At 41.5% G+C, this 21,310-nt stretch overlaps 1 protein-coding gene across 2 annotated transcripts in view; it reads left to right on the top strand.

Annotated features, from left to right (window-relative positions):
• The first annotated feature begins 10,036 nt into the window (after positions 1-10,036).
• The window catches only part of KLHL6 (kelch like family member 6), a 111,198-nt gene continuing 99,924 nt past the window's right edge, over positions 10,037-21,310 (top strand). The window contains exon 1 of one of the 2 annotated variants that reach the window (XM_035710178.2): positions 10,037-10,060. The gene's annotated coding sequence lies outside the window, so the exon portion shown is untranslated. Of the gene's footprint in view, positions 10,061-16,818; positions 16,974-21,310 lie in introns of those variants that run through there. The other variant, XM_049105755.1, reaches the window with a different exon arrangement.

Below are 21,310 nucleotides of genomic sequence, written 5' to 3'. Positions count from 1 at the left end.
GAACCAGAGGAAAGAGTAAGGCTGAAATGGAGGCTGGGGGACAGAGATGGTACCAGGAAATTTTCAAATTTCCCTGAGAGAACGTCATAGCCCTTAGCCTTGGAACAGATTTTTTAAAAATGAAATTGAATTAATTTTAATTAATCAGGGATGACTCAGGTTTTTTTTTTAAAGATTTTATCTATTTATTCATGAGACACACACACACACACACACACACACAGAGGCAGAGACACAGGCAGAGAGAGAAGCAGGCTCCATGCAGGGGTCCCAACGCAGGACTCAATTCCGGTTCTCCAGGATCATGCTCCGGGGCGGAAGGCAGGCACCAAACCGCTGAGCCACCAGGGATCCCATAGGTTTTTACATTTTAAATTAAATTAAATTTTACAGACAGCTGTACCCACAAGAGGTCTTTCTAGAAGTTCAAGGGACTAGACCCCAATGCCCACCTTCATTCACTTCCCCAGAGGTTCATGACAGATGACAGGCTGTGTCACTGGGCAAAGGGAATTCATTTGAACCTCAGGGATCATCTTTCAATTTTTCCTTCAGATCCAGCCTCCTACCTCTTGGGATAGATACAAAGAGTGGAATTAGAGAAAACACAGAAAGAAGTGTAAAGAAGTGGAATAAGCCAACCACAAGTCCATCCTTCAAAGCAGTCACTCTGCTTCTGCATCTGTGGAGTGGATATGATTATTATAACAGGATTGTCATATCAGATGAGGGCAGAGCTATTTTAACATTTCGGTACATTTCTTTCTCATTTTTTAAAAACAAGATTTATTTATTTGAGAGAGAGAGAGAATGTGTGTGAGCAGAAGTGGGGGAGAGGCAGAGGGAGAAAGAATCTTAAGCAGACTCTGCTGAGTGCAGAGCCCAATGTGGTCAATCTCATGACCTTGAGATCACCTGAGCTGAAATTAAGAGTTGGATGCTTAACCAACTGAGCCACACAGGTGCCCCTCATTCTAGTCTTTTTATTAAGCATGTTAACATGATTGGAATCACACTGTATATATAATTTTTATCCATTTTCCCCCTGATAATATATCAGGATTATTTTTATGGTCACAAAAATACTTTATATGAGGAACACCTGGATGGCTCAGTTGAAGGAGTGTGCAACTCTCAATCTTGGAGTCAAAAATCATATGCTCCTTCGACTGAGCCAGCAAAGTGCCCCTTGGCCTCCTTGTTCTTGCCAATTGGTCATCTCTTCTCTGTGGAGTGGAGAGTGTGAGAGAAGGGAACATAGGAAGAGATTGTAATTTCCTTCCTCTACCCTAGCTGGTACTGTTTCGTCAAGAGCCCAACCCATGTTCTGATCTTGTCCTAATCTCTTAAATTCTTTTCCCTGGAAACAGTGCGCTATAGAAAAATCTTTGGATTCTGGAGTCAGAGAGAATGGGATTCAAGTCCCAGTTCTGGTACTTAACCTAGCTGAGTGATCTTGGACAAAAGTTCTTCGATGTGTCTGAACCTCAGGTTCTGTATCTGTGAAATGGGCACAATAATAGAGATATAGTGAGGATTAGATAAAAGAAACAATGTGAAGCATAGGATCTCATGTATATGATGTATTTAATGAATGTTAGTCCTTCTCTATTCTTTTTTTTCTTATGAAGGGCCTAGATTGGGCCTGGAGTTACTATCTCAGATGAGGCACTGGAATCACATTCTCATGACTGGAGTATGATTTAATGTGACAAGAAGGACATATTTTTTCCAGGCCCTTGTACATTTTGTTCCTTAGCCTAGGACACTGACTCTCAAACTTTACCAGGGACCAGAATTGCTTGGAGGACTTGTTAAAACAACTATTGGTGGGCCTGGTTACCTAGAATTTCTGATTCTGTTGGTCTGGGGAAGGGTCTGGGAACTTGTATTTCTAACAAGTTCTCAGTTGATGCTGTTGCTGCTGGTCTGGAAACACATTTTGAGAAGTGCTGGCCTAAGACATTATATTAATCTTCCTATCCTTCTGGCTAATTCCTATTTATCCTTTAGGTCCCAGCTTTGATTTTATCACCTTTAGAAAGTCTTTCTTTAATGCTTTATTTTTTAAGTTATTTCTATACCCAACATGGGGCTCAAGCTCACAACTCCAAAATCAAGACTCACATGCTCTACCAACTGAGCTAGCCAGGTGTCCCTAGAAAGTCAGTCTTTCTTTCTTTTCTTTTTTCTTTTCTTTTCTTTTCTTTTTTTTTAAGATTTTATTTATTTGGTAGAGAGAATGAACATGAGCAGGGGGAGGGGCAGAGGGAGAGGGACAAGCAGACTCTCCACTGAGCAGGGACCCAACGTGGGGCTCCATCTCAGGACCCCAAGATCATGACCTGAGCTGAAGTTAGTTAATTGACTGAGCTACCCGGGCACTGCCCTAGAAAGTCTTTCTTAAACCTAAAGTCCAAATGAAGCATTTATCCTCTGTCTTTTCAAAGATCCCTAGGCTTGCCAGCTCATAAGACTCACCACAATGTCATTGTCTTACTACTTGTCTATATCTCCCCCAATAGATTGTAATTACTTTTGGACAGTGACTATGTCTGTCTTATTCATGGTTGTATTTCCAGGACCTTGGTCAGTATCCAGTACATGAATGAATGAGCTGGACCCTGGGTAATTGGAACCAGTCTGGAGACTCATGAGGGTGAGTGAGATAGGTAAAGAGAATAAGTTCTAGTGGCCAGTGGTCAGGCAAGTCTAGGAATTCAGTGCCTGGGAGATAAACAGAGCAATGCAGGAGTTATAGGTACAGGAACTGGACCTTAGGGGCTTGGTCCACCCCCTGGGGTCTGGAGAACAGGGCAGCACCCAGTATCATAGAAACTGAGCAAGGACTTAAGACTCAATTTCTGATTAAGACGATTGATCTATATATGGATATAGAGGACATCATGTGAAATGAAATAAGTCAAATGGAGAAATACAAATTCTATATGATCTCTCTTATATGGGGAATCTAAAAACAACAACAAAAAACCCTCAAGTTTGTAGATACGAAGAACAGATTAGTGGTTACTGGGAGGTGGGGGTAGGGTGGGAGAAATGGGTAAAGGTGGTCAAAAGATAGAAAGAAAAAATGTATACATAATATGTGGCCATGAGTTTGGACATTGTTATCTGGAATTTGGAACTTCCTATTGTTCTGGATAAAAGATATTTGTGATGTCTTTTTGTGTTTAACATCATTTGAGAGAATATTCATTTAAATATTTTAAAATTTGTAGTATTTGGCATTTTCATTTTCTGCTGTATACACAGAGTGACACAAAATAGATACCCCATTAAACCATGGAGTTCCCAAAAAAGATGCTTGATCCAAGAAACAAGATTTAAAACATTAGCAGTCCCATTCATGTTTGATGGCCTAAATATATGGTCTATTTGGTGACTATTTCACTTACACTTGAAAGGAAGGTATCTTCCGTTGTTGAATGGTGTGTTCTATAAATGTCAATTAGGCTAAGTTAATTGACAGAGTTGTTCAGCTCTTTGATGTCCTTACTGATTTTGTTCACTTGTTCTGTCATTATTTGAGTGACAAGTATTTATAACTCCAGATATAATTATAGATTTATCTTTCTTCTTTCAGTTCAATTAGTTTTGCTTCATGTATTTTGAAGCTATGTTAGCTGCAGACATACCAAGGATTGTTATGTGTTTTTAACAAATTGATCACTTTATCACTATGAAATGTTCCTCTGTTCTGAGCTATACTCTATCTGATATTAATATAGTCTCTCTGGATTCTTTTCCTTTTCTAAGATTTTATTTATTTGTTTGAGAGAGACAGAGGGAGAGAGAGCGGATAAGTGGGTGAGGAGTAGAGGGAGAGGGAGAAGCAAACTCCCCAGCTGAACAGGCAGCCCAATATGGGGCTCAATCCCGGGACCTGAGTTGCAGGCAGATGCTTACTTGACTGAGCCACCCAGGAGCCCCTCTGTGTTTCTTTTTTAAAACAGCTGTATTGAATGGAACTTGGGTGGCTCAGTCAGTTAAGTGTCTGACTCTTGGGCTGAGGTCATGATCTCAAGATCGAGAGATGGAGCCTGCATAGGGCTCTGCGGTCAGCAGGGACTGTTCCCAAGATTTTTTCTCTCTGCCCCTCCGCCCAGTGCACTCTCTCTCAAATAAATCTTAAAAAAAAAAAAAAAACCCAGCTCTTTTGAGATATAGTTCATATACTACATAACTACCCACTTAAAATGTACGGTTGATGTTTTTTAGTGTATTTAGATTGTGCAATCATCAATAAAACCTAATTTTAGGACATTCCATTGTCCAACTTTCTTTGGTTAGTGTTTTATGGTATGTTTTTACCTTTAATTTTCTCTTTTTTTTTTTTTCAAAGATTTCACTTATTTATTCTTGAGAGCCACACAGAGAGAGGCACAGACATAGGCCGAGGGAGAAGCAGGCTCCCTGTGGGGAGCTCAATGTGGGACTTGATCCCAGGACCCTGGGATCACGACCTGAGCCAAAGACAGACACTCAACCCCTGAGTCACCCAGGTGCCCTACTTCTGACTTACTTTAAAAAGTTTTGAGATACATCCTTTTACTTATAATCATTGTGTCCTTTTATTTATTCATTTATTTTTTAAAAGATTTTGTTTTGAAGTAATCTCTGCACCTAATGTGAGGCTTGAACTCACAGCCCTGAGATCAGGAGTTGCAAGCTCCACCAAATAAGTCAGCTAGGTGGCCTGTATCCTTATATTTAAAGTGAGTTTCTTATAGGCAGCATACAGTGAGAATTGTGTCTTGCTTTTTCATTAAGTGTGATAATCTCTATCCTTTAAGTACATTGGTAATTTGCATTTAATGTAATGCTTGATATGTTGTATTTTAATCTACCAATAAGCCATTCATTTCTTATTTGTCCCATTTGCTTTGCTCATTTTCCCCTGTCTTTTCCTGTTTCCTTTTGGATTGAGTATTTTATTTCCACAATAAGCTTCTTATCTATATCTTTTTTCTTTGGCTTACTTTTCAGTGGTTGCTATAAGATTTACAATATCCATCTTTAATTTAGAAGTCTATTTTCAAATAGTTTTATATTGCTTCATGTATAATATTAGAAACTTGTAACAGCATACTTCCATCTTCCCCCTTTTGTCATTTGTGCTACCATTGTCATACATTTTACTTCTACATATATTATAAACTCTACAACTTGTGGAGTTTTTTTGCTTTAAATAGTTAATTATCTTTTATAAGAATTAAAACATGAGGGATCCCTGGGTGGCGCAGCGGTTTAGCGCCTGCCTTTGGCCCAGGGTGCAATCCTGGAGGTCCGGGATTGAATCCCACGTCAGGCTCCCGGTGCATGGAGCCTGCTTCTCCCTCTGCCTATGTCTCTGCCTCTCTCCCTCTCTGTGTGTGACTATCATAAATAAATAAAAATTAAAAAAAAAGAATTAAAACATGAAAGAAAAAAAGCCTTTTATATTTACCCACATATTTACCATTTTTGGCACTCTTCATTCTTTGTCAATCTAAGTTTCTATCTGGCATAATTTTCCTTTTGCTTGAAGAATATTTGTTAACTAATTAATTAATTAAGCTCTACACCTAATGTGGGGCTTGAACTCACGACTCTGAGATCAAGAGTCTCACACTCCCAACTGAGCCAACCAGGCACCCCTCCCTCTACTTTTAATATTTTCTTATCACCTTTTTTTCCAGCAATTTGATTATGATATGCCTTGCTTTTTTGTTTTTTTTAAATGTGTATGTGTGTATGTGTGGGGGATGTCTCTGTGTGGTGTATTTATCCTGCATGGGGGTTTGTTGGGATTCTTGGATCTATGGGTTTAGAGCCTTTATTAAATTTTGGAAAATTTCAGTAAGTTTTCCATTTAATTTTTTTCTGTGACTCCCCCACTTTTTCCTCTTGTAGTCCTATTATATATATGTTAGACTACTTGCTGTTATAGGTCATTGAGACTCTGTTCAGTTTTTTCTAGCCTTTTTCTCTCTGTGTGCTTAGTTTAGATACATTTCAATATTATGTCTCCAAGGTTGCTGATCTTTTCTTCTGCACTAATCTTTTTTTTTTTAAACATTTATGTATTGGGCAGCCTGGGTGGCTCAGCAGTTTAGCGCTGCCTTCAGCCCAGGGTGTGATCCTGGAGACCCGGGATGGAGTCCCATGTCACATGGAGCCTGCTTCTCCCTCTGCCTGTGTCTCTGCCTCTCTCTCTGCATGTCTCTCATGAATAAATAAATAAAATCTTAAAAAAACCCACATTTATTTATATATATTTAAGATTTTTTATTTTATTTACTTGAGAAAGAGAGAGGAGTAGGGAAGAGGGGCAGAGGGAGAGGGAGAAGCAGACTCCCTGCTGAGTAGGGAGACCCATTTGATTTGATCCCAGGACCCAGAGATCATCACCTGAACCAAAGGGAGATGCTCAACTGACTGAGCCACCCACTTGCCCCTATTTATTTATTTTAGAGAGAGCAAGTGGAGGTGGGGGGGTTTAGGACAGAGAAAGAGAAAATCACAACCAGACTCCCTGCTGAGTACAGAGGCCTATGTGGGGCTCAGTCTCATAACCCTGACATCATGACCTGAGCTGAAATCAAAAGTTGGACGCTTAACAGACTGAGCCACCCAGGTGCCCCTTTTGTTAATCCCTTTCAGTAAATTTTATTTCAGACATTATATTTTTCATCTCTAGAATTTCCATTTGGTTTTGTTTTTATCTTCCATTTCTCTGTGCATTAGGTTCATTCTTCTTTTAAATACTTTAACTTAGCTATAATGGTTGTTTCAGCATATATTTTTGGCAATTCCATTACCATTGTTATTTCTAAATTTTTAAAAAAGATTTTATTTATTTATTCATACGAGACACAGGTAGAGGGAGGAGAAGCAGGCTCCATGCAAGGAACCCGATGCAGGACTTGATTCCAGGAATCCAGGATCAGGCCTGAGCGAAAGGCAAATGCTCAACTGTTGAGCCACCCAGACATCCCTCTAAATTGTTTTTAACTGACTGATTTTTCTCCTTGTGATTTTATTTTTTTAAGGTTATTTCTGCACCCAACAGGGGCTTGAACCCACAACCATGAGATCAAGAGTCACCCACTCTACTTATCGAGCCAGCCACAAGGCCCATAGTTTAATCATTTTTATTAGTTTATTTATAATATATGATTGGATGTTGGACAATTTGACATTTGTTGAGTATAGGAGTTTTCTTTCTTCCTTTAAAGAATGTTGACCTTTGATTTGGTAGGAGTTGAATTATTAGAAGATCAGTTTGGGGCAGCGGTTTAGCGCCGCCTGCAGCCCAGGGTGTGATTCTGGAGACCCAGGATCAAGTCCCATGTCAGGACTCCCTGCATGGAGCCTGCTTCTCCCTCTGCCCATGTCTCTGCCTCTCTCTCTGTGTGTCTCTCATGAATAAATAAATCAAATCTCTTTTTTTAAAAAAGATCAGTTTGATCTTCTTGAAGCTTATTTTATTTATTTATTTATTTATTTATTTATTTATTTATTTATTTATTTAGAGAGAGCGAGAGCGTGCACAGTCATATGTGAGTGGCAGGGGGAAGGGATAGAGGGAGAGGAAAAGAGAGTCTTAAGCAGGCTCCATGCCCAGTGCAGAGTCCAGCAGGTCTTGATTTCACTACCCTGAGATTATGAGATGGAGCTGAAATCAAGTTCGATGCTTAACTGACTGAGCCACCCAGGTACCGCTTGAAGCTTAAAGTTTTTTTATTGTAGGTCTAGAGTAGCTTTTATTCTTAGACTAATGTCCTGTTAGTGAGATGTGACCTTTTTGGGATCTTCACTGAGTGTCTCAGGTGCTCAATGAAGTTTCTGTACTCTGATCAGAACTCGAATGTGTCTCAGATCTAGGTAAACTCTGGTAATTTTTCAGATGGCATCCATGATTATAATTTCCCAGGATGCTGTGAGGATTAACTTAAATAATGCATATAAAGAATATTGCAGGGCAGCCCCAGTGGTGCAGCAGTTTGACGCCGCCTGCAGCCCCAGGCATGATCCTGGAGACCCTGGATCAAGTCCCACGTCGGGCTCTCTGCATGGTGCCTGCTTCTTCCTCTGCCTGTGTCTCTGCCTCTTTGTGTGTGTGTGTCTCTATGAGTAAATAAATAAAAAATCTTAAAAAAAGAATATTGCAGGAGATTATGATTAGGAAGGGATGCATGAATGGACTTCTGGAGTGCCAGAGTACATAAATAAATGTATATATACATTTATATATATAAAATGTATATATATTTTAAAGTTTTTATTTATTTATTCATGAGAGGCACAGAGAGAGAGAGGCAGAGACATAAGCAGAGCGAGAAGCAGACTCCCCACAGGGAGCCTGATGTGGGACTCCATCCTGGGACCCTGGGATCATGCCCTGAGCCCAAGGCACATGCTCAACTGCTGACCCACCCAGGCATCCCACTGGCAATATATTTTTTGATCTGAGTGGTGGCCACATTTCACAACTATTTGTTAAACTGAACATATTCTGGGTAAATGTTACATATCACAATAAAAATTTAAAGGAAGAATGTAACAAAATGCTGACATACAAAAAAGATGCTGACATACAGTTGTCACTTAATAAATATTAGTCACCCTGATAAAATGAGATAAGATATGTAAAACACCTGGTACAGAATCCAATGCACAGTGGATTCAGGATTGTTTCCTGTACACAAACTTTTTATGCAAGTATGACTTACATAAGGACAAGTATAACCTACATAAAGACAAGTATAACCTACATAAAGACAAATACACAGCTCAATGAATTTTTCCCAACATGGATACACCCAAGAAGCCAGCAACTATGTCAAGAAATAGAACTGAATTGTTGTTAATGTAAAAGGATATGGAATGGAATTTTTCTACGGTCTCAAAATTTTGGCTAAATTCTCAAAGTTGTTAATAAGGGTAAGTACCCTTCCCTTTCTAAAGAACGTCATTATACATACCTTCAGGACTTCCTAAAAGATGAAAGAGCGGGTCCTGAAACTATCATTTGCTGTCCGCTTCCAGCCTCATAGGAAGCTAGAATTTCAAAGGTGGCTATTTCAGAATCTGCCCATTAGGACGTGATGTGAATATCTGATGGGCTGACAAGTAATCACAGCACCTGTGACTTCCATGGAGCCAGAGCTGCAGGCTAAGAGAGTTTTTGGAGAAGCCTGATATACAGACCCGGAAGTTTTAGCTGGAGGATGGTGGTGGTGTTAGGGGTGGCCCTAGTGAAACAGATGTTGGTTATTTTCTTCTTGCTTGGAGAATTCTGAAAGTAGAAGGCAAGCTAGAGCAGCTCTTGATGGAGGGGCAAGGAGAGTGGGCAACCGTTTGGCGAGGCCAGGATAGGTCAGCTCCTTGACCACGTGGACTCTGGTAAACGGTTGGCCTTGAGCTGCCTTGAAGGGATCCTGTCCCACAGAGCTATCTGCCAAGACTCTAGCAGCATGACAGAGTGGGGGTTATCTCCAGGGGTCGCATCACAATAAATTAGCCGGAGAGCACATCACCCACCTCTGGGAACCGTGCACTACAAAGGTACCACAGGACCCTCTGAAGAACCCACAAACGCTTCTCTTCTAAAGACCCAGCATTTGAAACACTCCCGCTGTCTCCCGCGGAGCCACATGCAGGAGGGGCGCGCATTCAGGCGAGCTGGGCCACTCTTCTCGCTCTGCCCACCGCACTGGCAGCCTGTGGAAGGAGGAGGTGGAGTTGTCCAGCGCTGTCTCCTCCCCGCCGCGCAGCTGGAGCCAGGGTCCTCGATCACAGCGCTCAGCCTGCCGGGCCGCTGTACCGCGTGCCGCCCTCCCGGCGGCGGCGAGGCGGTGGAGTGAGGGCCGCACAGGCGCAGGCGCAGGCGCAGAAGCAGGCGCAGACGCAGGCACGCGCGCAGCCTTGGCGCAGGCGCGCGACTCACTTGGCGCGCGCTGGGGACCCCTCGGGTGCGGGAGGCGGGGGAAGCGTGGTTTCCGGTTCCCAGCGACCCACAGAGGCGGCGGCGGCGGCGGCGGAGGGGGTGGTGTAGGTAAGCGAGGGACCCAAGTCCCATTCTGAGGGCAGCGGCATCGTCCCGCCGTGTGCCGGGCGCACCGCGTGTCACCTGGGCCGTGTTGCACGCGGCTGTGTGAGCGATGGTGGTGGGCAGAGCCAGTCACGCGCCGCTTGGGCCATCTTTGACGGCTGGCCCTGGGGCCAATATGTGTGTGCGCTTTGGTTCCCTTCCTGTGGGAAAAACGAACTTCCAGGCAGCATGGGATAAAACTTCGGGGAGCCGCGGGAGGCTGTAGGCTTGGCTTGCGGTGTCCCAGGCTTGCCCGAAGCGCCAACGCCCTGGCGTCGCAATGCCTTCCCGCCAACGGGGGACCACAGGTGGCGGTGACCTGCCCTCGCAAAGAAGCCTTCTCTACGGACCCGAGGGCGAGGGCGTGCCCTGGGGTGCCTGCCCTCCTCTGCGGAGACGGCCGCCTGTCACCGCCGACCCTCGGTGGGGGCCGACCCCCCTGCTTCCCGGGAGGGGTTCCCCGGCCAGGTGCGGCCCAGCGCTGTACTGGGCCTGAAAAAAGAAAGGAAAGAGAAAAAGACCGATCGCTTGAACGTCGTCCACTATTAGTCAAGAGATCACAAACTACCAGAGGAAGGTTGCGAGACCTCTCCCTTCCCCTAGCCCAGGAGAGGTGGGCGAGGTCGTGAGGTCGCGCGCGAGAGAAATGGCTGACCACACGTGCGCCTCCTTCCCCAGGGAGGGTCCTCCAGCGGTGGTCAGGTCGGAGTTGAGGGACCGGGAGAAGTCTTCAACTGGATGTGAGGCGTTTGTTGATTTACTATGGACTGGATTTTTTTTTTTTTTTTTAAAGGGCCCCGGGTCGGGATGCCTCTGTGGCTCAGCGGTCGAACATCTGCCTTCAGCTCAGGGCCTGATCCTGGGGTCCTGGAATCGAGTCCCACATCGGGCTCCCGGCATGGAGCCTGCTTCTCCCTCTGCCTCTGTCTCTGCCTCTCTCTGTGTGTCTCTCACGAATAAATAAATACAGTCTTTAAAAAAAAAATAAATAAAGGGCCCCAGGTGAAGCTATTCATGTAACCGTTGGAGACCCTGGAAAACTTCCAAGATCTTCCTGGGATGTTGGTTGTCCAGGGGCTTAAAAAGGCAAGTTAAAAGACATTGTTAGGAGGCAAAGCCATTTCCTGTTTCTACCTCTTGAATGCAGTCCAGTGTGTGTGTGTGTGTGTGTGTGTGTGTGTACCCTATGCTTCAGCTGGGGTGTGACAGAGTGTGAATGTCTCGTCCTCTATAAGGTGCATTTTTCCAGAGATTAGAACTCACTGGGTCCTGCCTCTCTTGTGAGAACAGCCCTAGGTAAATGCCAGATTCTCTCTCCTTTTGCATTATCAATCACTGGAGTATTCAGTTTGTGAAGCTTTTCCTGATGACACTGTTTAAAAACCTATAGTTCTTCCACTAGTTCCTTTATTCATTCATTCATTCATTCATTCATTCATGAGAGACACAGGCAGAGGGAGAAGCAGGCTACCTCTGGGAGCCTGATGCAGGACTCATTCCCAGGACCCCAGGATCACAACCTGAGCCACCCAGGTGCCCCACTAGTTGAGTTGTAAATTCATGCTTTCCATATAGCAAAGGCATCCTGGGCCCCTTTGTAATAGGTGATGCAATTATATTAATCAGCAGTACATGTACAAGTTAGTGATAGCATGATGGCAATATTGGTATTTTTATATTTATAAATATATATTTGTATTTATCTCAGAATTTGTAAAATAAAACCCATGGAAACTACATTTATTATATTTCAATAGAAAAAATTAAATTCATTGTGTATCATTCCTCTGGTCACTCCTGGTATGGGTTGTCCCTTGGAATTCAGTCCCCTCTGTCAGGAAATGGGGGCTAGTGGTCATGGTGGTCGCTTGGAGTCACCAGGTCCACCCTCTTCAGTATCTGTCTACTTTGTTTAGCACTCAAGAATGAGCTTCAGGGCTACTGATTTAATCAGTTTTGAATTTTCTTTCTCAACTCTGGAGGGATGTGCTTGGTCCCTTCCACGCAGAGAGATGGGCCTCTTCACAGGGAAGGCATGGGGGATAGGTGGAAGAGATAAGAGAGGACAGGAGCCTGTCCAGGAATTGATGGAACAAGAGGAAGGGTTTGTGACAAGAGTGTCAAGGAGACAGAAGGTATAGAGAAAGGATTTGGAAAGAGGATCAAGACAGGTATATGAAACTTTTTTTTTTAAAGATTTATTTATTCAGAGAGAGCGAGAGAGAGAGAGGCAGAGACACAGGCTGAGGGAGAAGCAGGCTCCATGCAGGAAGCCCGAGGTGGGACTCGATCTGGGGTCTCCAGGATCACACGCCGGGCTGCAGGCGGTGCTAAACCGCTGCGCCACCAGGGCTGCCCGGTACATGAAACTTTTGATTGAAAATGGTATTACATAGACTAAAACACTGAGAACTTAAAGAGTACAGTGTTGAAAATTTGTATTGTAAGCACAATTACAAATCTTCCTGAAAGATCTCTATAGGTGGCCAGTAAAAGAGCATATAATTTTGATCACTACATTCTGTGTTCTCAAAGGTTTGGTTCCTGATTTTTTTCTGTGAACTTTGGGATTTGCCCTATTTGGATCCTATAGCTGTATGATAAAGTAGAAGGAATTTTTGAAAGGTTTTGGAGTCAGACAGATCTGAGTTATCTGTCTACTATTATTAATTGCAAACTTGAGCCCATTACATAATCTCTCTAAACCTTAATTTCTCCATATATAGCTATCTACCTAAGGTAGGAATTATTAAGCAATTAAAAAAATAAAATAGACTGCTTAAGACACCCTGCATAGTACCTGGAACATAGCAAGTGCTCAATAATAAAATTGTTAATATTGTGTATAGTATTCCATTGTGTTAAAATATCATAATTAGTTCTGTAGCTGTAGTTTTTGACATTTCTAAGGTTTCTAAGTTTTATTTGTCTAAACTATTCAACAACTATTTCAACTATTCGAACTATTTGTCTGAACTATTTAAGTTGGTGCTTAAAGGCATTGGACCAATTTGAAGTGCAAATGCAATACCTGGGTGTGTTTATTCCCAGGGTCTGGTCAGTAGTGATACTTTAACAATATTTAAATTTGTGGGGATTCCTGGGTGGCTTAGTGGTTTAGTGCCTGCCTTCGACCCAGGGCATGCTCCTGGAGTCCCAGGATTGAGTCCCACATCTGGCTCCCTGCATGGAGCCTGCTTCTCCCTCTGCCTGTGTCTCTGCCTCTCTCTCTCTGTCATGAATAAGTAAAATCTTTAAAATAAATAAAATAAATAAAAATATTTAAATTTGTGATGAGTGATAAGACCTTCTCTTTTATATAAGATTCAAATCTTCATGCTTTTTATGACCTTTTTCAGTTATATTTGCCTTGCATAATTTTCAACAGTCTGTTATTTGTGGTAGAGTCCTATTCCATTTCATTGTGCTGAAGTTCTTGTATGGATCTTTCTTAAAATATATCTATCTTATAATAGAAAATGCATTTTATTTTTCTTTACTAATAAATTTATGTATAGTGCATTAAAATGAAAAGTTAGAAATATTTGGTTTTCTAACACATCTGCAGCTTTAAAGTGTTAACAGTGGGTATTAAAGACTTACTATTAGTCCATTTGCCAAGATCTATTACCTAGTGTTTTATATGTGTTATTTATTTGTACAGTAGGTGTTTATGGTCTGGTATTTTGAGTCTACTTTATTTGTCATTTTTTCCTTCTTTTTTTTTTAAAGATTATTTATTTGAGAGCGTCATTTTTTTCTGATTATAGCCTCATGTCAAACAGATTTCCTAATTATGATACAGCTATTTAAATGGTCATTCATATTCTTGCTAGGTTTTTAAAAAAAGATTTATTTATCTGAGAGAGAGAGCATGCATGCATAAGCAGGTGGGGGGGGGGCAGAGGGAAAAGGAGAAGCAGACTCCTCACTGAGCAGGAGCCCAATGCAAGATCATTCCAGAATTCTTGGATCATGACCTGAGCCAAAGGCAGATGCTTAACCGACTGAGCCACCCAGGTGCCCTCATATTCTTGCTAGTTTTATTTTATTAAAATTCACCATAGAGTTTTAGTTTTTTGGAATATGATATAAATTGATATCTCTTGTAATCTGTATGCAACCAACCATTGGGTGAATGTTCATCCTATTTTTGTTTATCTGTACTAATTTTTTCTATAGTGAGCGTCAGTAATAATATAAATTTTAAAATGAGAAAAATATGATATAAAGGGTCTTTAGTGGTAATGAAATGCAAGAGGAAGCATCATTGTAATTTCATAACTAAGCATTGATTGAAATGGGCAGAGAAATGTGGGTCATTGTCTCACTGGTTTCTTTACATAGATTTACCAAGCTGTCCTGTTTGTTGAGGGCAGGAACATTTTATGTTCACAAAGAACCAGCTCTCAAAGAACCACATTAAGACTTGCAAGACCAGGAATAGTCTTGGCACAATATAAGTAGTTTGTTTAAATTTGCTAAACACATAATAGTGTTACCTTGATATTTTTTCTTCTTTTGTGCTAGTAATTGGCATAAATTAAATAAAAGGAGTGATTCTTGTCTGATTTCTGTTTTTGATTGAAATGAGATGACTTTGGGGCACCTGGGTGGCTCTGTCAGTTAATCATCTGCCTTCCACTCAGGTTATGATCTCAGGGTCCTGGGATGGAGCTCCATGTCAGGGAGCCTGCTGGTCCCTCTCCTTCTTCCCTTCGCCACCCCCTCACTTGCGCTTTCTTGTGCATTCTCTCTCTCTCTTTTTTTTAAAAATTTTATTTATTCATGAGAGAGACACACACACACAGAGAGAGAGAGAGAGAGAGAGAGGCAGAGACAGAGGCAGAGCGAGAAACAGCCTCCATGCAGGAAGCCTGATATGGGACTTGATCCAGGGTCTCCAGGATCACGCCCTGGGCTGAAGGCGGCGCTAAACCACTGAGCCACCTGGGCTGCCTTCCCTCTTTCTTTCAAGTAAGTAAATACAATCTTTTTTTTAAAAAGGTTTTATTTATTTATTCATGAGAGACGCAGAGAGAGAGAGAAAGAGAGAGAGAGTGAGAGAGAGAGAAAGGCAGAGACACAGGCAGAGGGAGAAGCAGGCTCCATGCAGGGAGCCTGATGTGGAACTTGATCCCGGGTCTCCAGGATCACGCCCTGGGCTGAAGGCAGATGCTCAACCACAGCCACCCAGGTGTCCCTAAATAAATAAAATCTTTTTAAAAAATGAGCTGACTTTGCTTCCAGATATGATAGAGTTTAATAGGGAGTGGATTTACCCTCCAGCCTTAAACAGCTAGAACACTGGACAAAATATATAACAGTTATTGGAATGTGGAAGGCAGGTAGAACAAATCTGTGATCCCTGAGAGAAGGAAAACATATAAGGTGAGTTTTACAATTGACCCAGTATACTGCCTGGATGGACTCAGTGCAGGAAAAAGCAACTAATGCTCCAGGCTCTAAATATAAATTGGAGTTGGCAGAGGTTAATGCAGTTAGAATTTATGGGGCTAAGTAAAGAGAGGAGGGAACTGCACAAAGAGAGAGAGCTCTGGATATTTACAGAGAGATCCCCTTAAGTCTTTGGTTGGTTGAAGAGGAAACTACTGAGGCCATGAAAGGATTACCACAAACTGTACATTAAACAATTCCTGGAGCTCACATGGAACTGGGAATAGTTTGTGCTCCAGCAGCCAGAGTGGAAGGATCTCATAATTTCCAAGGCATTGGGTAGACATCTCAGAAAGGTATTTCTTTGTAAGTAGTAAGGCTAAATTAGCCCTAGACTAAATTAAAGGCTGCTCTGGTGTTGAAGGAGGCTTTGAAAAGATCAAACTGATTCTAAGTGACATGACTACACCAGAACACAATCCAAAATTAATTGAGAAAATTTAACACAATCTAGCACCAGAGGGATAAAATTTATAGTGTCAGGCATCCAATAAAAAGCATTATCAGGAGGTACCTGGGTGGCTCAGTAGTTGAGTGTCTGCCTTTGGCTCAGGTGGTGATCCTGGAGACCCGGGATCAAGTCCCATGTCAGGCTTCCTACAAGGAGCCTGCTTCTCCCTCTGCCTGTGTCTCTGCCTCTCTCTCTCTCTGTGTGTGTGTCTCTCATGAATAAATAGCCAGAGCTCCCTGCTCAGTGGGGAGTGTGCTTCTCCCTCTCTCTTCCCTAGCCCACCTCCTCACTTGTGCATGCACATGTACTCTCCCTCTCAAATAAAAAGAAGTAAAGTCTTTTTTAAAAAGAAGAACAAAGGTAAGATTGAGAGTAAAGTTCTTATTAGAAACTATTATTTCTGTAACTACTTATACATTTCCTATTTGTCTTTCCATTTAATAGGATATAAATAATAGTTCTTCTTAAATGTATGTATCTATGGTCATATCTATTTATTAATTTTGGAGAAGGAGAGGGAATTTAAGCAGCTCCACGCTCAGTATGGAGCCTCTTATGGAGTTGGATCTCACAACTCTGAGATTATTACCTGAGCTGAAATCAAGAGTTGACTGCTTAACTGACTGAACCACCTAGGCACACCAGTTTTTCCTAAATTAAAAAAAAAGTGTTTTCCTTTCATTTGTGATTTTTCTTATAAAATTCATCTAACTTTGAATTTTGCTAAATATTTCATAAAACCAAATATTGATGATTTCTATAGTTTTGGGGTTTTTTTTTTTGAATATTTTAATTATTTTTTTTTAACAGAGAGAGCACAGGTAGGTAGTGTGGCAGGCAGAGGGAGAGCAAGAAGCAGACTCTCCACTGAGCAGGAAGCCTGATCCCGAGATCCCAGGACCTGGATCCCAGGACCCCGAGATCATGACCTGAGCTGAAGGCAGATGCTTAACCGACTGAGCCACCCAGGTGCCCCTATAGTTTTTATTTCTATAGTTTCACATTCTATTTTTTATTTACCTTAAATTTTTTCTTTACTACTTTTATTTTGATTTTCTCCATTTCTTTTTTTTTTTTTTTTAAAGATTTTATGTATTCATTTGAGAGAGAGAGAGCACATAGAGGAGAGAACATGAGCAGGAGGAGGGTCAGGGAGAGGGAGAACAGGCTCCCTGCTGAGCAGGGAGCCCAGGGGTCTTGATCCAGGGACCCTGGCATTACTTCTTGAGCCAAAACAGACACTTAACCAACTGAGCCACCTAGGCACCCCTCTCCTTTTCTTTTTTCTTTTCTTTTCTTTTAAGATTTTATTTATTTATTTGACGCAGAGAGGGAGACAGAGAGAGAGAGAGTACATGCAGGGGGAGCAGCATAAGGAGAAGGAGAAGCAGGCTTCTCAGCAGAGAGTCTGACTCGGGACTTGATCCAGGACCTTGGATCATGACCTGAGCTAAAGGCAGATGCTTAACCAGCTGAGCCACCCAGGTGCCCCTCCATTTCTTTTTGAAAAAATTTTTAAGAAATCAGTTTAATAATTGCTTGTTTTCTAATTCTTTTTAAGATTATTTGTTTTTATTTTAAGTAAACTATGTACTCAGCATGGGGCTTGAACTTATAATGCTGAGATCAAGAGTCACATGCTCTGCTGACTGAGCCAGCCAGGTACCTGTCTGTTTCTTTTCTGAAGTCAATATAAGAATTCATGGTCATGTTTGTTTGTTTTTGGACCTGCATTCTTTTTTTTAGGTAACTATTTCAGCAGATCCTTATTGAACAACCACCTTAGGTCAGGGACTATGACAAGTACTCATTTCAATACCATATTTGTGTATACCTATATATGAAGAGAATCATGATACGCATTATATTTCTTACTGTGTTTTTGTGGTCAGAAACATGTTTTCCACCTATATTGAGATATAATTGGCAAATAATATTGTGTAAGGTGTATAATGGAATGATTTGATACACATAAGTATTTTGGAATGATTACCACAATAAGGTTAGTTAACACATCTATCATCTTACATAATTACCATTCAGGGACTCAGGAATCATGACCTGAGCCAAAGGGGGATGCTTAACTGACTAAGCCACCCAGGTGCCCCTCTCTCCTTCATTTCTAAAGGACAGCTTTGATAGGTAAAGTATTTTTGGTTGGCAGTTTTTTTCTTCTAGCACTTTGAATATATCATCCCACTTTCTCCTTGCCCTCAGTTTCTTCTGAGAAATCCACTGATAGCCTTATGGGAGTTCCCTTTTATGTGAAGTGTTTGTTTGTTTGTTTGTTTGTCTCCTGATGCTTCTAAAATTTTCACTTTGTCTTTGAATTTAGAATGTTTTATTATAATATGTCTTGAATAAAATATTTTTGAGTTGAAATATTTTGGGAACCTATGATCTTCATGAACTTGTATCTCCATCTCTCCTAATATCCAATAAATTCTCAGTCTTTACTTAGTTAAGTGAACTGTCTTCCCCTTTTGCCCCCTTTTCTTTTTTCTGGGACTCCAACAATGCACAGAATGTTTTCCTTAGTGCTGTTCCATAGTTCCCCTAGGCTTTCTTCATTATTTTTCATTCTTTTTTCCTTTGTTCTCCTCTGGATAATTTCTTTCTTTCTTTTTTTTAATTTTTATTTATTTTAAGTAATCTTCTACACCCAACATGGGGCTTAATTCACAACCCTGAGATCAAGAGTCACATGCTCTTCTCATTGACCCAGCCAGGTGCCCTTCCTCTATATAATTTCAAATGATCTATCTTCTACTTCACATATTCATTTTGTTTGATCCAGCATGCTGTTAATGCCTTCTATTGTGTTTTTCATTTCATTCATTGTATTCTTCACCTCTAGAATTTCTGTTTCTTTTCTGTGACTTCTATCTCTGTTAAACTTCTCATTTCTCATGTATTATTTTCCTGATTTTGTTGAATTGTCTTTCTGTGTTTTCTTATAATTCACTGAACTTCTTTAAAACAACTATTTTGAATTCTTTATTGGACAACTCATAGTTCTCCATTTCTTTGGGGTCAGTTACTAGAAAATTATTGTGTTTCTTCGCTAGTATTATGTTACCTTGATTTTTTAAAATGTTTCCTAAAGTCTTACATTACTGCCTCCACATTTGAAGAAACAGTCACCTAAAGCCTTTACTGACTGGCTTTGGGAGAGACATACCTTTGTCAACCCCCTTAAGGATTCTGAGGCTTTCTCAGATCTTTACTATGGGTATTCCTGCTTCACTTTTCTTGTTCCCTCTGGGGAGTGGGTGGGGTTCTTAACATTGTATGCAAAGCCAGGCTGGGTGCTGACTCTTTGCTTTCCCTAGGGTGGTGCTGAATGCTTAAATTTGTTTACTTTCACCTAATCCTGCAGGGCTTGGCCAGCTTTCTGGGTGTGCTCACTGGTTCTCTGCAAAGGCTCACTCTCATTGCCCTTCAGGACACACACAGGGAGCTGGCCATGGGATGTGGGTATATGGGTGAGGCATGTAGAGCTTGTGGGTCCCTATGGGCCAGTTGGGGGATCCTCAGGTCAGGCATCCCCAGGGGCTCATACATGGGCTTCTTAATTGAATACATGACACAGTTAATAAAATCTCTGTCCTTTGATGCTCTTTAAGAATGCTGTCTGCGGGATCCCTGGGTGGCGCAGCGGTTTGGCGCCTGCCTTTGGCCCAGGGCGTGATCCTGGAGACCCGGGATCGAATCCCACATCGGGCTCCCGGTGCATGGAGCCTGCTTCTCCCTCTGCCTATGTCTCTGCCTCTCTCTCTCTCTCTCTCTCTCTCTCTCTCTCTGATGTGACTATCATAAATACATAAAATAAAAAAAAAAAAGAATGCTGTCTGCTAGTCTACTAGCCACTCTCTGGCTCACCCCACCCCCGCCCCCATCATGCAGTACTCCTCAGTTTTCTGAATAGGTGAGAAAGAAGTCCCCTTGGCACCATCATGGACAACTAGGGATGCTTGGCACTTACCCACTCTCACTTTTCTCTGTGGGAAAAATCATGGTCTGAGTAAGTCACTCTTGGCACTGAGATGTGCTCTCTCGGGGAGGGGTGACATGGGTAAAGTTCTAGAAACTGTTTCCTTTTACTGTCTTCGATGTGTCCCACATCAGATAATGTTTTTGCTCCATCAGTGTGCTGGAACTTTTCCATTGGGTTCCTGGGCTTCCACAAAGACACTCTTGTCCATGAGTGATTGTTAGCCAGTGTTCTTTAGGAATAAGATGATGGAAAACTCTTACTTCACCATTTTGATGACTTCACTATGTATGTTGTGGTCAGAAACTTTTGAAAGCATTATATTCAGCCTACATAGGTGCTTAACACATCAAAGAAAGAACAGACCCAAGAATTCAGAAAGCATAAATTGTGGAAATTTAGTGTTATTGTTGTTGCCAGTTGTTCTTCATAATTTAGTAGGCCCTGGGGGGCCTCTTGGTTATTTTAGAGAAGACTTAATTCAGAGGTGCTGAACCTCACTCAAACTTACATAAGCTAAAAAGAGACACAAGACTACATGTTTCACAGAACTTAAGGTCTAGAGAGAGCCTCATGAGGTACCAGACTGGATTCCGGAAAGCCACCAGAAACCAAACTGTCTCTTCCTCTTTACCTTTCTCTTTGAAGCCCCATGGTCTTTTATTTATTTTCTCACCGAGAGGGTGCTTTATTCTTTTCTTTCCTTTGCTTTTTTTTTGTCTGATCAGCCTCTCATCCTTCCTCTTAAGTATCCATATAGCCTGACTAGAATGGCTATTATCCAATTCCAAATTTCCATAAAAGACAATCTGATCAGCCCAGCTTGGCCAAGTGTCTATCCTTGGACCAATCAAATGTGACCAGGAGAGTGAAATCAATAGGAACATACCTGTGAGAATTACCCCCATAGGAAAGGGCAGTTCGCAGAGGAGAATCCCAAAAGAAGTCTCTTATAACCATATATCATTGATGATCATTGCAAGGACTCATCAACAAGAGAAAGATCACTACAAAATAGTTAGTAACTGCCTTATTCTGAGAAAGGATATGAAGCAGCTAATTATTAAAGAATTCTTAAAGTCTGTACAGGTGCAGACTTTAATAAGCCTGGAAAATGCATAAATAAGTATCAAAATGCTTTAACATAGAATCATTAAGAATTTCAAATGTGACTTAGTTTAAGTGGAAACTTAAACTATTTACACTATTGTTGTGAGTGGAAAGTTTTATTTGTAATGATTACGGATAAGTATGGAGATTTTTAAAAGTTTGACTGGTTTGTTTCTTTTTGCTTAAATGCAGTCTGTGTTTT

Source organism: Canis lupus, chromosome 34, assembly GCF_003254725.2.
Source record: "Canis lupus dingo isolate Sandy chromosome 34, ASM325472v2, whole genome shotgun sequence".
Taxonomy (NCBI): Eukaryota; Metazoa; Chordata; class Mammalia; order Carnivora; family Canidae; genus Canis; species Canis lupus.
Note: the sequence above shows the minus strand (reverse complement) of the source record. Positions and strands in the feature narration are given on the sequence as shown.